The sequence below is a fragment of the Brienomyrus brachyistius genome, unplaced genomic scaffold, assembly GCF_023856365.1.
Source record: "Brienomyrus brachyistius isolate T26 unplaced genomic scaffold, BBRACH_0.4 scaffold70, whole genome shotgun sequence".
In the NCBI taxonomy this organism is placed as follows: Eukaryota; Metazoa; Chordata; class Actinopteri; order Osteoglossiformes; family Mormyridae; genus Brienomyrus; species Brienomyrus brachyistius.
In genome coordinates, this window is record NW_026042345.1 from 637,142 (window position 1) to 652,049 (window position 14,908).

At 44.5% G+C, this 14,908-nt stretch overlaps 1 protein-coding gene across 5 annotated transcripts in view; it reads right to left on the reverse strand.

Moving 5' to 3' along the window:
* lingo2 (leucine rich repeat and Ig domain containing 2) overlaps nucleotides 1-14,908 on the reverse strand; it is a 219,669-nt gene that overhangs the window by 90,637 nt on the left and 114,124 nt on the right. For all 5 annotated transcript variants that reach the window (XM_049002614.1, XM_049002613.1, XM_049002611.1 and 2 more), the window contains one exon: nucleotides 4,057-4,131. The gene's annotated coding sequence lies outside the window, so the exon portion shown is untranslated. The remainder of the gene's footprint in view (nucleotides 1-4,056; nucleotides 4,132-14,908) is intronic.

The window sequence follows — 14,908 nt, forward strand, 5'->3', positions numbered from 1 at the left end:
GACCCCGGGCCCCACAGCCGCTGACCCCGGGCCCCACAGCCGCTGACCCCGGGCCCCACAGCCGCTGACCCCGGGCCCACAGCCGCTGACCCCGGGCCCCACAGCCGCTGACCCCGGGCCCCACAGCCGCTGACCCCGGGCCCCACAGCCGCTGAGCCCGGGCCCCTGAGCCGCCTCTCAGGATAAAGCCTCCGTTGCTCAGGTAAATGGACTTTTCCTCAAACCACCGGATTTTTTTTTTCTTCTTGACAGGGAATCGATTTGGGGGGGGGGGGGGGGGGGGTTCTCCAGAGCTGGGAATCGACTGGGTTATAATCTGCGAGTCTAATTCGGCTGGGTGTGAGCACAACTGCAACTAGTAACCACAATTAAAATGAAGCAAATGACAAATCTGACCCTGTGATACATATTTCAAAACCTTTGACAGATATGTAAGGACAGGACTGAATGAGCCTTGGCAGATGTGTGTACGTCACCATATCATAAAACTAAATATAACATGTAACAAAACATGTTTAGAATACTAAAACTATAGATATGATTTTTAAACAATACTGATTCAGCTCGGGTTACGATGGGGTTCTGTTCTGTCAAACTTATCGCAAGGCGAAAATGCATTTTAATACAGTCCCTAACCTAACTAACGTCATAGCCTAGCCTAGCCTACCTTAAACATGCTTAGAACACTTACATTAGCCTAAAGTTGGGCAAAATCATTAACATAAAGCCTATTTTATAATAAAATGTTGAATATCTCATGTAATTTAAAGAACAATGCAATGAAAGTGAAAAACATTTACCCATCGTAAAGTCGAAATATCGTAAGACGGATCATCATCTCACAGGGAGCGTCTGTATATACTTTTGCAGATACGTTTTACTTGCAGTGTTTTTAAAAAAATATAGCGGTAACATATGCTGTCAAGGTGCAGTTTGAAGTTTAAACAAGCCAGACAATGGCCAGAGCATCCAGGTCATGCAGTCCTGAGGGAGAGCCTGAATCCCCAAGCACAGACGCCGATTTTTTACTGCACTCAGCGGCCAGCTGCATCCGCATGTATACAGCGTGCAGATGGGCTCCCGAGGTCCACTGACCGTCAGGCTGAGCATCAGCGAGGCTAATGTGCATGACTTCCAACCTGACATAATTAAACATGTCGTTTCCGGCGTCTCAGAAACAGTCGCCGTCTTGGGACACAGCACAGGGTGTAGAGTTTACAGGAAATGGTATGATGAGCACAAAACGTGTCCAACTAGGGGCTGCTTCAGGGGCTGAAAGCACTTTGTTAATGACGGAGGTCAGGCGCAGAATGGCCAGACTTGTTAAAACTAACAGGAAGGTCACAAGTGCAAAAATGACAGCTTAGCACTCTATAGGTGGGCAGAAGGCCATCTCTGGGCTCCTGAACCCTCTGAAGACCAAAGACGGTTCTGCTGGGTGCTACAGTACATGGCGGGTACCAAATAAAATAACATGTCTGAATGTGACCTTGTGCAATCTCCATATAACAATAATATAACAATAAATTTTTTAGGTTGCATCTAGACATTATAATTTGTGGGCTGCAAGTCGTTCAGTCTCCATTGTTTTATTTTGATGAGAGAGCTAAAATTAGGGAAAACCCTGACTTGTACTCTGTGAGTATGATTTTCAAATAAGAAACAGGTGCAACGCTTCCACTGTAATATTCTTAATGAAGCAGAGTAATTATTCAATCATGGATAGATTTTGCTAAGAGACTAGATATAATCAGCAAATAAGACCCCAAGATATGAATGAAAAAAGCTGGATTAATTTAATTATCCCAGAAAATAACTGGATCAATTTCATGAACAGATCCAAGCGTCTAACTTCATTTTTACACTGTACAGAAATGGGGAAACATCTGTTAAGATTAAGGTTAGAAGCCTTGCTCAGGGCCACAATTTAGAAATCACTCTGGCAACCCTAGGATTTGAGGCGGTGACTTTCCAATCATAGGCACAGCATCCTAAGCCACTGAGCCAGACTCCGCCCCCGGGGGCTGAAGCTGACCAATCGCAAGGCAGCAAAGTATAGCGGCGCCGACAGGGTGCCATCATCAAGGAAACTGTCAGACTTTGCAAACTGCTTTTCCTTTCATTTGACATTCTGCTTTGGCCTTCCCCACCTTGCCCTCACCCTACCTCATGCCCCACCCCTGCCTTTTCTCAATCTAATTTCTCAAATTGCCAGCAGACCCCCGTGGGAAACAGCGTACTCCATTTTCCAAAAGTCAAACCTTGCTTGGTGTCACGACAGGGAGGCTCCTTACTTGCCACCAACCATCACCCCTTCGAAGGAGCCTTCCATCAGGCACCAGGCTGCTAATTTTAATTAGCGATAAGCACGGCCCTCGTCACCGCCTGGGCATTTGAAAACCGCCCCGGCTCAGCTGCTGATCGCTTTTCCCAGTTTTAATTAACGCTGCTGTCAAATCACGCCGCTGGCTTCGGGATTTCACGTGACGGGAGCCACCGCTGCATGGCAGTGACCGAAATGCAGCGGAGAGGGTGAGTCGGGACGCCGATGGGATGAGTGCGTATCTCCCATATCACCTTAGACCAGTGGTTCTCAATGTCGGTCCTCGGGACCCACTGCCCTGCTTGTTTTCCTGCTATCCCTGCCCCACACACAAGTCCCAGATGTCTATCATCTTCTGACTGACTGAACACACCTGATCCAGATAATCAGCAGTGTGTAGGGCAGGGATAGCTGGAAAACAAGCAGGGCAGTGGGTCCCGAGGACCGAGTTTGAGAAATACTGCTCTAAACAAACCTGCGGTAGTGATACTTCTGCATTTCACCCAGCACACCGAGGCCTGAACATGACGTCCCCTCAAGAGTTAAAGCTTTGCCTTCCGGGCTTTTTTTTTTTAATACTAGCCTACTTTCTGAATAAGTGTTGCTCATTGAGTCACCAGCAATACATGTGCACTAAGGGCACATGTTACTTTAAGGACAAGCCCCTCCCACTGCCGATAAATAACAAAATCTTTGGTATATTTATGCATTTAGTTGAATGTCACTAGCTTTTCTGGTCAGAGATGACTAAGACTATAGTAATATTTTTCAACAGCCAAGTTATCGAACCCACACTTCAAACGATTATACTTCACACTCAGGTCACATGACCACTATAACTATGAAGGCCCGGGCTATCCACGCCTCCCCCCCCCCCATATTCCCTACCTAAGTGGTACAGTCCTGACCATAACCAAACACAAGGCTTACATTAACAATATATGCCCTGTGAAGTTTTTAATAGTCCGGTATTCCGCGAACACAGTGGGGGAGCGAAAAACAGAGTAAAGAGTAGAAAAACAGCACATAAATAAAACATAATCCAAGCAAGGAAACGCAAACCCAGAGCCAGAATGTAGAAAGAAATGTTGCATATGTAGCTAAAAATGTAGCATGTGTAGCTAAAACAATGAAATATATGTAGCTAAAAATGTAGCATGTGTAGCTAAAACAATGAAATATATGTGGCTAAAAATGTAGCATGTGTAGCTAAAAAAAATTGTATATATATCCAGCTTAAAATCAGACTTTCTGTCTGATAATATTCAGGGAGCACACCTGGGGTAGACGTACAGTATAGAGACCAAAAATAAAAATAGAAGCCCTTTTTGACAGCTGTAGAGATTTTAGTAATAATATACATGGAGTTTATACTGACACAGAGTAGCCAACAGTTGGGCGAACTTAAGGTAGCTAAACACAAACGAGAGAACGACAAATAAAAAAAAAAACTCCACATCAAGGAATTCGATCAGGAGTCCTCACCAGTCTCTCTTTGCGAAAACCGGATCAGCATTCATGTCAGGAACTGAGAGTGACCTTTCTGCCGACTCTCCCCACTCAGGCGAGCCATCAATCAAGTCCTCAATAGCTATATAAATCGATGAATCAGGAGGAAGAGGAGTAACGGCATTCAGATGGTGGGAACACATCATCCATTATCTGGCCGTGGCTGGCTAAGACACTGCCTGCACGCTCTGGCTGACAGGTGAAGATAAGCTCGGGGTACTTGCCACTTTGAGAAGCAATCTTCATTCCGGCCATCGCTGACGTCTCTGGCCCACGTTCCTCCTCTCGGCCTTTTAATCCTGTTTTGAAGAACGAGCCAAAGAAGGTGACGATAAATTAGCATTTTAGGGGAGATAAAACAATAACTTCATCAAAATGATGAAGGAAGCAGGACCTGACAAGGGTTCGATACTTTTTGTCCTTCTGAACTGTTTGACAGTTTTATAAATCGTCATCCAGGAGCTGTCAAAGTGAAAAAATATCAAGTGCCAAAATTGACTGTCTAGCATTTTATGAGGATAAATGTATTCATATATGTTTAACCATCCCTTGACCCATACCAAGATAAATGGGTAGATGATGGATGGATGAATGGATGGTTGGATGGACTGATAAATGGACAGATGTTTAGCCAGGTCTGTCATATTTTTATCCTTATTTATTTATTTATTTTTAACTTTATAGGGTAATGACCACCATGATCCATCAGTGAGACTCGCACTTGCCCCAGCTGAAAGCTGATTGGACCCCAGAGTTTATGCTCCCCCGTCACTCACCAAATCAAGTCATACGATTGGCTAATGATAAAACTGGCCCCTGTGCATGAATTACAGACCCTTTCATACTCCCCACCTTAAAAAATCTTATAATCACCCCTGCAAGGGCCTGCCACATCCTGCCAGTATTGTCTTAAAGAAGCTGTACATTGTCATACTTCATACTTTCTTCTAAAATCATTCTGTGCTTAAAAATGCAACACTGTCTGGTGATTGGCTCACAGGAACACAATTCAGAAGAACGCTTACTGCTAAGATCACACTGTCATAGAGCCTGGTCTCAGTCCATCTAAAAATCGCCAAGAATTTACCGCCAACCAGCAGGTCGTGGAGAAAATGCTTGATGAAACAGGAGTCATGGATGGTCCTTCACGTCCACATTCTTAGGATCCCTTTGAATTTTGTAGAACAGGCTTCTCAAATCCCGGTCCGGGAGGGCCAGCCTGCGACACCGTTTGTAGATTTTCCTGCTCAATTACACCATATTCAACTCACTAACCACTTACCAGGTTTAAGAGGTGTGTTTGAGCAAGGAAATCTGAAAATTGTATTGCAGACTGGCCCTCCAGGACCGGAATTGGGGAACCCTGATGAAAAATTAATTTTAGTATTTTGGGTCTAACAATAAGCATATATTTTAATTAAATAACTTAATAAGATCTGCAGGTAGTGTCCTGTGATGGGTTGGCGCCCCATCCTGGGTGGCTCCCTGCCTTGTACCCAAAGCCTCCAGGATAAGCACCAGACCCCATGTGACCCTGAATTCGATAATTGGTTTCAGAGAATGGATGGGTGGATCTGCAGGTAGTGCCCCGTGATAGGTTGGCACCCCATCCTGGGTTAGTTGCTTCTCAGATAGCTTCTGGAATAGGTTCCGGACCCCTGCGACCCTACATAGGACAAGTGGGCACAGAAAATGGATGGATATATAGATGGATGGAGTTTCTGCAGGTAGCCAGTGGGCTGTTGTACACCCTTTACCAGGGGCAGAATTCGTGGTCCCTCAGACCTTGTCCTGACGGCAGAGCAGCACATGACCCCACAAGCCCATTCACCAGCCCCAGTCGGCTGTCCACCGCTCATCTCACAGGAGCTTCTGTTATTCTTCTGGTAATCAGTTCTTCCCGCAGAAGTGCGGCGACGCTCCCATCTCCAAAGTCATCTCCTACGATTTCACGGCTCAAACTTCAAGGCACCCGCCCTCACTCGCATACCCAAGGCAAGTCGAACAAGACGGCTGGCATCTCCAAAACCCTGCGTCTTTATATACTGTCATACTGCAGTAATCATTCACTTATTTAATAATACGTACCTGCTATTACTGGGTCTTTCTTGTGTTTACTCAGAAAGCAGCTAAGGGTTGTAACTTTAAATATCGTATTTACAGTAGGAGCTCTCCCTCTGACAATGGATATCAGTTATTCATAAGCTCTACAGTGACAATTGGGATCCTTTGTTGTTTTTTTGGAAGGATGCATATGAATGACTTTCATATTTTATTTATTTAGCAGCTGTTTTTATCCAAAACGATATACATTTTTGAGAAGGCAGGGTCAGTCAGCCCCTAGAGCAATTGGGGGTTAATGGGCAAGTGTAAAATCACCCTACAGACCATGGGATATGAACTCACGACCTTCCGATCACTGCCCAAGCATCCCAAACCGCTGAACCACAAACCACATTGCTAGAAAATAACACTGACATGTTCTGCTGAACAATAATATCTGCGATACTGGTAGCTTAGTTGATCTCTACCTCTGTGGTCTTTTTCAAGACTTGCGATAACAGCTAATGCTCATGATCCCCCCCCCAGCAGGTATAAAATCACGTCTGTGTGCCCCATAATTTTTTCGATTGACAAAGCAGTTTATTAGCCTGCCACGCTGCCTGCCCCGAAGCGTTTCATTGGCCCTCCTCGCTGCGTCACAACCCCAACGCATTCCCAGCCGAGATCCCCCAGACCTCATCCAAATCTTACTGTGCTAAAGTAAGAATAAGGCTATAATTTGAAATAACCTTTTTTTTTTTTTTTTGTAAATTTAAGAACATAAAGTGTCTCGTCTCAAGTCTATTCAGGTCTATTTTACTACAATTATATATCTAGAACAGAGCCCCTTTGGTGCTGGGTCCTCCACCAACGCAGACCTTTGGAGGGAGACCCTACAGTCGTCTATCACGACTGGAGGCCTCTGCAGACTGATACCCAATCGCTCCTTTGCTCAGATGGAACATCCTTAGACCTTCTTTTCCATTATCTCTGAGTGGTCTGAAACGCAGTTAATCCCCATGCGGTGGCGAAAACATCCATAGAAGTCTTGCGAAGGATTTAAAGAAAAAAAAAAAAAGAACGAATAATTTAGTCAACATTATTGTCATTGAAATGAGGTAGTCAGATCCAAGGGTATAACTTTGGGGTGAGCATTGTGGGGGGGGGGTGTCTCCCCCCATTTAAGGGGTTCTGGGTGTTGTATTGGTTGGTTTTCTTTATTGGGAGGAGGGGATTACAACCCTCCCATAATTTACGGCCTTGGTAGAATCACCTAGAGCAAGAGTCGCACATAGTAATAGAGAGTAAATAATGAAAACAAACAATTAATGTCCTGAATAAAGTGCAAGGGTCTTATGTATTATATGCACACACACATGTATATCGATCTCGCTGTCATGCCAATTAGGAACCTATGAGTCCTGCCTGAGGGTTGGGGGAGGGCAGGGCTATCCGGTGGGCTGGACGGCGGCCTTCGTCAAACACCATTGTGTGAGCTAATGACAAATGGCTTGCAGCGAAAGGGCCAGAAACGCCAGGGTAGGAGTAGAGAAGTCAGACTCCTCGCTGCACCGATGAGCGTCAGCGAATGAGACTCTTTGCAGGCTTATTGTCGGCACGTTAAGTGCGTAGGAGCGGTCAGTCTCTCCGCTGATTGTGGAACGTGTACATTACCATCCCCCCCCCAAAGGTAATTCAGGTACATTTAAATGCCTAAAGAGTTACATGATGAAAATCATACCATGCTGCAGAGAAATTGCATGGGCGCCGCACACGCCGTGATTGCAAGTATATACATTTCCAAGAGCAAAATGATTATTTTAATCGTTAAATAAAGTCTGTGTGAGAACACCGGACTGGTTCAACAGCATGCCAAGCTTACAAGGCTCATGCTAAAATATATCTAATCAGAATATGAATGCAAACCTGAGAAACCTATTAGGCACTATGTGTGTCTTCTACTCTTGGATTTATTATAAGGTTATTCTATATGTAACTAGTCTCATGTCCTCAGATGTAAGGGGAATTTAATGAGCATTAAATTAGAGAGGGTTCAATATTACAGAGCAATATTTTAGTATTTTCAGATAGGTGCAAAAAGGTGATTCTATATCAGCGCTCTCTGCTTGATAATGGGCTTCATTTTGAATGGGAATCTGTGAGCTGAGAGAAAACACAGTTTGATTATCAATTTGAATCACCCACACTGGAGGATTTGTAAATACCACAGTACTGTATATGGGGCCAAAGCTCAATGTTGGACAAAAATATGGGAAACAGTCCTTATCTGGTATACATGGATGGTATTTCTACACACAAGTACTATTTAATAGCACAAGTTTGGGTAATCAATAAATAGTAAATGAATATGGTAGTGATGCTTGTATTTGTATTAGTTGATGGTTCGAGTCCCGGAAATGGGGAGATCTGCTGCAATTCACTCAAATATCTCTGAGAAAATAAAAATCAGGCAATCAGGCAAGATAAGAAATGTGCAAAAACATCATTGCTGTGACCATGGCAATTTGGGAAAGTATCTCTTTGTGGATTCCATAAATTAGTACAGTCTTTCCTTTCCTGTGCCACGAAGCATCCGAGTATCAGAGCTACCCTGAAATCGTATGCTGATCAGCGGCTGACTGCGTCTTTCCCAGCTAAAAAATCTTCCACGTTTTCTGCCTGTGAGTGTTGCATGACACGTGTCGCTTGGCATGCTGGGATATGTCATAAGCTACCCTAATGAAAGAGTCTAAAGGTCGTCATGAACGAAAAATGCACTCAAATATCATTTGTACAAGGAGACAGATCAACTGAGTTCAGCTTTTTAGGCAAGATGGTTTGAAGTACATATGGTGTTTTTCCTTCATACTCAGTTTCATAATTTATTTCTAAATACCTCAAATCATCGCTTGAAGACATCTGCCATATGCCAAATCATAATATTGTTTCGAGGATCGAGCTGCGAACAAAGATCTAAAGCGATTTCAGTCTCAGCTACTGCTTCTGGGAAGCCTAAATAAAATATTAATATTTGGACTTGGGATGGTACAACCCCAGCCTTCTGTAGGCTGGATAAAATCATGCATTTTTTTTTTTTTTAAATCCCGTTTGTTCAAATTCTTGCAGTTTAACTTGAAACGCAACCAGCATTGACATGCGCGCCTGGAAAAGCGAGAAACAAATCCAGTTAACTGCAACGCTGTCATTTCTTGCAAACCTAACAAATATTGAAAGGTGGGATACAGTTTTTAAGGAGCACAGAAAAGGGGAACGATTCAGTCTAATTGTGATCGATTATAATGCAAAGGGTATGATACCTAAACAATACGGAGCTTGATAGACACCAGGGAAGTGAATAGTCGCAGAGAAATTTGCTTTCAAAGCGAGACTCCGCTTTGAAAACCGGCCGAAACTGCGGCTGTTGCGTCAGGTGTTTATTTGCCGCGATCGCAAAGATTCATTATTGATCATAAAGGCTTCTCAGTATTTTAAATTCAATGCTGCTGGACTCGGTATAAAGAACGGGTGAGCATGTCCTGTGCATTTATTCTCCAATCCAAAAATAACACATTTTAAAAAATTAAACAGTCCTGCCGCAGAAACAGTAATATAAATAGTATGTGGGGATGCAGTAAAGAGCGTACTTTGCAAACTGCCCTTTTTGCGCGCGTCATGAAGTGAAAATGCAGACCAAACAGAACTGCTTTTAAGATATTTTTTTTAAATGCACTTCTCGTTTTCACTTATGGTAACAGCAAACGGTGTATTGGGATCAGCAATGAGCAATAAACACGTGAAGAAACAGATGTGGTGAGTTCTGCAGTGGCGTTTGATGGTTTTTGGAACAGCTGTGCAGCCACTGATACCTGACAAGAAAAGCAGTCTTAACCATGCTCTGTGTTCTTACTAAATATTTAATCTTTGTTTTTTGGAAAAAAAAATTTATTGCAAACCTCCCTGGTTGATAAAATCGGTCAAGCATGATATATTTATTTGTTTATTAGTTTGTATGTTTCTATTGCAGTATGATATAATTCCTGGTGCTCAAATTCATACTCTCTACAGAATTAACAAAAACAACACTACATTTATACTGTATAAAAATAGCAATATACTAGTGATAGCATATAGCCCTACAATATACACTCACCGGCCACTTTATTAGGCACACCTGTCCAACTGCTCATCGACGCAAATTACTGATCAGCCAATCACATGGTGGCAACTCAATGCATTTCGGCATGTTGACATGGTCAAGACGAACCGCTGCAGTTCAAACCGAGCTTCAGAATGGGGAAGAAAGGTGATTTAAGTGACTTTGAACATGGCATGGTTGTTGGTGCCAGACGGGCTGGTCTGAGTATTGCAGAAACTGCTGATCTTCTGGGATTGTCACGTACAACCATCTCTAGGGTTTACAGAGAATGGTCCGAAAAAGGGAAAACATCCAGTGAGCAGCAGTTCTGTGGGTGTTCTTGTTGATGCCAGAGGTTAGAGGAGAATGGCCAGAGTGGTTCAAGCTGATAGAAAGGCAACAGTAACTCAAATAACCACTCGTTACAACCAAGGTATGCAGAAGAGCATCTCCGAACGCACAACACGTCGAACCTTGAGGCAGATGGGCTACAGCAGCAGAAGACCACACCGGGTGCCACTCCTGTCAGCAAAGAACAGGAAACTGAGGCTACAATTCGCACAGGCTCACCGAAATTGGACAATAGAAGATTGGAAAAATGTTGCCTGGTCTGTTGAGTCTCGATTTCTGCTGCGACATTCGGATGGTAGGGTCAGAATTTGGCGTCAACAACATGAAAGCATGGATCCATCCTGCCTTGTATCAACGGTTCAGGCTGGTGGTGGTGGTGGTGTAATGGTGTGGGGGACATTTTCTTGGCACACTTTGGGCCCCTTAGTACTAATTGATCATCGTTGCAATGCCACAGCCTACCTGAGTATTGTTGCTGACCATGTCCATCCCTTTATGACCACAGTGTACCATTTTCTGATGGCTACTTCCAGCAGGATAATGCACCATGTCATAAAGCTCGAATCATCTCAGACTGGTTTCTTGTACATGACAATGAGTTCACTGTAGTCAAATGGCATCCACAGTCACCAGATCTCAATCCAATAGAGCACCTTTGGGATGTGATGGAATGGGAGATTCGCATCATGGATGTGCAGCCGACAAATCTGCAGCAACTGCGTGATGCAATCATGTCAATATGGATCAATATCTCTGAGGAATGTTTCCAGTACCTTGTTGAATCTACGCCAGGATTAAGGATTAAGGCAGTTCTGAAGGCGAAAGGGGGTCCAACCCGGGACTACTGTAGCAAGGTGTACCTAATAAAGTGGCCGGTGAGTGAATATGTCCAACACTAAGAAGCTTTCTCGATATTAGCAAGTAAAGAGGGGGAAAAATCAGGACTGAACGCCTGACATTTCACTGCTCGTGACAGGAAGTTATTTGAGTCTCTCAGTTGGGGTCACTATGTTCTGTCATTCGCCGATTCCTCCACTCATCCTGTTCTTTCTCGAGGATGTAGCTTTACCTGGGTAAACACTTAAGGAACCCCTACATTTCTCACTTTTCTGTTACTTAAATTAGGGACATTTTGGCACCGTTTCATTTTCCATTTATTTTTGACCCTCAATTCGACCTGTGATGGGAATGTGGCTCGATGGGGGGGGGGGGGATGCATGTGTCGCATGGGTCACAGGTGTGACGCGCTGAGTCCAATCCCCAGTATCTCCACAGAACCTGCAGTTCCCTTCAAGAATAATAAATCTATCTGTGGTCCACTGTTGAGGGCGTCAAGTATCATGTATAGAAAGTTGCAATACTAGCAGGACTAGCACATCACACGTTTTACACTAAATGAAGTGCTGGAATTTTAGAATACAAATACTCATGCAATATGCATATTCTAAGTATTGTAATTTACACTTTGTCCCAAATTTAGTTTTGAGATACAGATTGTGTTAATATTTGAAAAAAACCCTAACAAAATAATTAAAATATTTACTAATTCTGCACCCAGTTTACGTGACGACTAAAACATGTTTGGGAAATACAGCAGATATAAATTAATTCAAAGTTGTATTTTGTTATACCGTACAGGTGTTTTAGCTTGGTTAAAGAGGAAGGACAGAGTTTATTATTATTATGTTCTATGCATGTGCTTGAATCTTATTTGATGTCTTTGGTTATTATTATGGTGGTTCAGACCCCATAGGTGGGGATTTCAGGTGCAGAGAGTACAAATCCAGACCAAGATTTTGTTTCAACCAGCCAGTTTAGTATAAAGAGTCACAGCCGTTACAGTAGAGTCCTCTGTGACTGCATCAAAGTCTTGGTCTGGATTTGTACTCTCTGCACCTGAAATCCCCACCATTGATGCTAACCAACACGGCACCACTGGCTAGAGCAAAATCAAGGTTATGGCGTCTTAAGGGTCACATGACAGGGAAATCACACATATAGAAATAGTACGGGAACTAGCTCTAACAAAGCTTATGTAAAGAACACGGAAACTGGATATATTAGCAAACCATCCACTTCCATTTATACTACCCACAATAAAAAGCTACGTGTTAAAACGAGAAGCTAATGCTATGCTCCCCACTCCAGTCCATTTCGAATAGATATCGTATTTTGCCAATAGCCTTGGAAAGAGATAATGTAGCTGTCCTTCCTCCGGAACCTTCCCATCCATTTTGATTCTTTTGGCCGCGTCACTCCTTCGAAAGGCTGGTTTTTAATCTGCAGTCACGTGGGCTCTTGTCTTTTGCCTCCACCTGCCCCCCCCAGTAGCTGTCCCGGGCAGCCCATCTCGCATTTACGCGCCGCATTTATGCTCCGCACACAACGTACCCTTGGGCCACAATCACGGCAATCAGAGATTTGCGACGGAACGTGGATAAATGTGTTTTTCATCTCTAGCTGTCTCTTGGCTGAAGGTGAAGCTGGGCTTCTCCTTTGTCTCCCACATCTTAATGAACCCAGAGTGCTTTAATCTCGCTCATGTTAACTTTACTGCAGGCGGCTGGATCTGGGTGCGGTTCCTGGCTTCTATAAAAACTAGGAGCAGGTGAATCGAACTGAATGTACTTGGTACCCGCCTCCGCTACTTCCCATATTACATAACTAATCATTTGGTCACATGCTGTTTCTAAACAGCTCTCCATCCACTCCATCATGTGACCGACTATGGTCATGTGACTGGCAGCACCAGAATGCACCCCCATGCTGTCGATTACGGCCATGTCATGTGTGCAGTGACAGCCCTGGCAGTGAATTGATGTTGCTTCAAATGTCATTGTGACCCGGGACAGGCCCTGTCACAGCCCACAGTCTGTAGGATGAGTGTCCCGCTGCCAAACACCTGCCTGCTGTAAGCTAACAGGGCCCTGCTTACATCTGACGGCTATATTCCCCGATACAGCTGCCATCCACAGGCCTTATTAATGACACTCTACCCTTCCATTCCTTGTCCCAGCACAGCACACACTCCAGGCACCGAAAACAGCCATTTACCTCCGATCGGTTCCCGTTTCTTAGACCATGCGGTGTGCCTCCAATCAATCCGCTGGGACAATTCCGCAAGCCAGTTCCCACTTTTGGTCTTACTGTAGCAGCACAAAACTCCTTCCCTGGACTGTTTTTAATTACTCTCCATCTCTCTGCGTTGTTTCCCAAAGATCCCTGTTGGCCACAAGCAGGAGACGCCCTTCCAAGTTTCCTACGATGCTCGGCCAGCGAGGCGATCGTCGCCGCTTTGGCCCGGCGTACGCAAATTGCCAGAGATTACTATCGTGCGCGAATCTGCCAGCAGAGGACCTCTCTGAAAACCCATAGTCGATTTCCAAGTATGACTGACCACTCTGACTTGGCAAAATGGCAAAATGCCTGGTCCATGTTATTATTATTTTTTTTTTAAAAACTTTAACAGGGACACTTCAGCTAGAACAGAAGCACATATTTTGCCAAAAAAAATGATCTGTGATTTTGCATTTAGGGTGTTTGAGGGGAATGAATTAAGTGTCTGTATGTAACCCGCATTTCAGACAACATCTATGCCTACTCACTTTCAAGGGCCAATTTTCATCATCTGATTTTTTTAATCTTCTCAGATCCCCATACATAAAGCGAAGCAAAAATAAATGTGCTCTGTGTAGCAAACACCGACCAGTGCCAAGCGACAATGGCTAATGGCTTCGTCAACAGCTCCCGTTCCCCGGGTCGGAAATTGCAAGATCAAATCCAGGCGCCAGTAACACCAAAGGTGGAGCAGCAGCTAGGAGACTCTCTGAGTGGTAGTGACTGCCTGGTGGTCTCTGCTGGCGTCCGATCCCGCTGGGCTCCCTGTTCCTTTGAGCACCGGAAAAGTGACTGAATCACTAATTTTCTCCCGGAGCAACTCAAGCAAGACGGGGGGGGGGGGGGGGGGGGGGGGGGAGAGAGAGCTGAGGGAGACTTGGCCTGGTTAGAGAAGGCCTGACCTCTCAGAGGTGTGGGCCAGAGAACGGCAACCTCAAACAGGCTGCTGCAACGAGGTTTCTGCACCAGACATACAGAGGTCTGCATGTTCTCCAGAAGATTAATAGAAATGCTTGGGTCCAGCGTGAAAGCGGAGTATCGAGGTCCTCGCAGGTCATCTAACGGGCTTTCCTTCTTCTATCCTCAGTAGACTGATAGATAATCAAGGATGCCTCACATAACTCTGGCATGACCCCTGGCGATGTCCGTCCCTCAAGGTCACTACGAGCCTGGCCGGGTCATCCTTCTGAAGACCACTTCCAGGGAAGCGGAACGCCTCCTGTTGTCTGACGGACATAGCAGAGAGGCAGCCGCCGATCTTACATCTTTCCTGTTAAGGTACAGATGCTAATGCTGCTCATTAATTTTTAAACTAGTCTGAAGGATGTTTCACAAACGTCGTCTGACTGAGTACATGACCGCTACCTGCAAGCAGAATGTGTTTCTGAACACCACGGAGTGATGTAACATTCAGACCTTTCACTATAAAA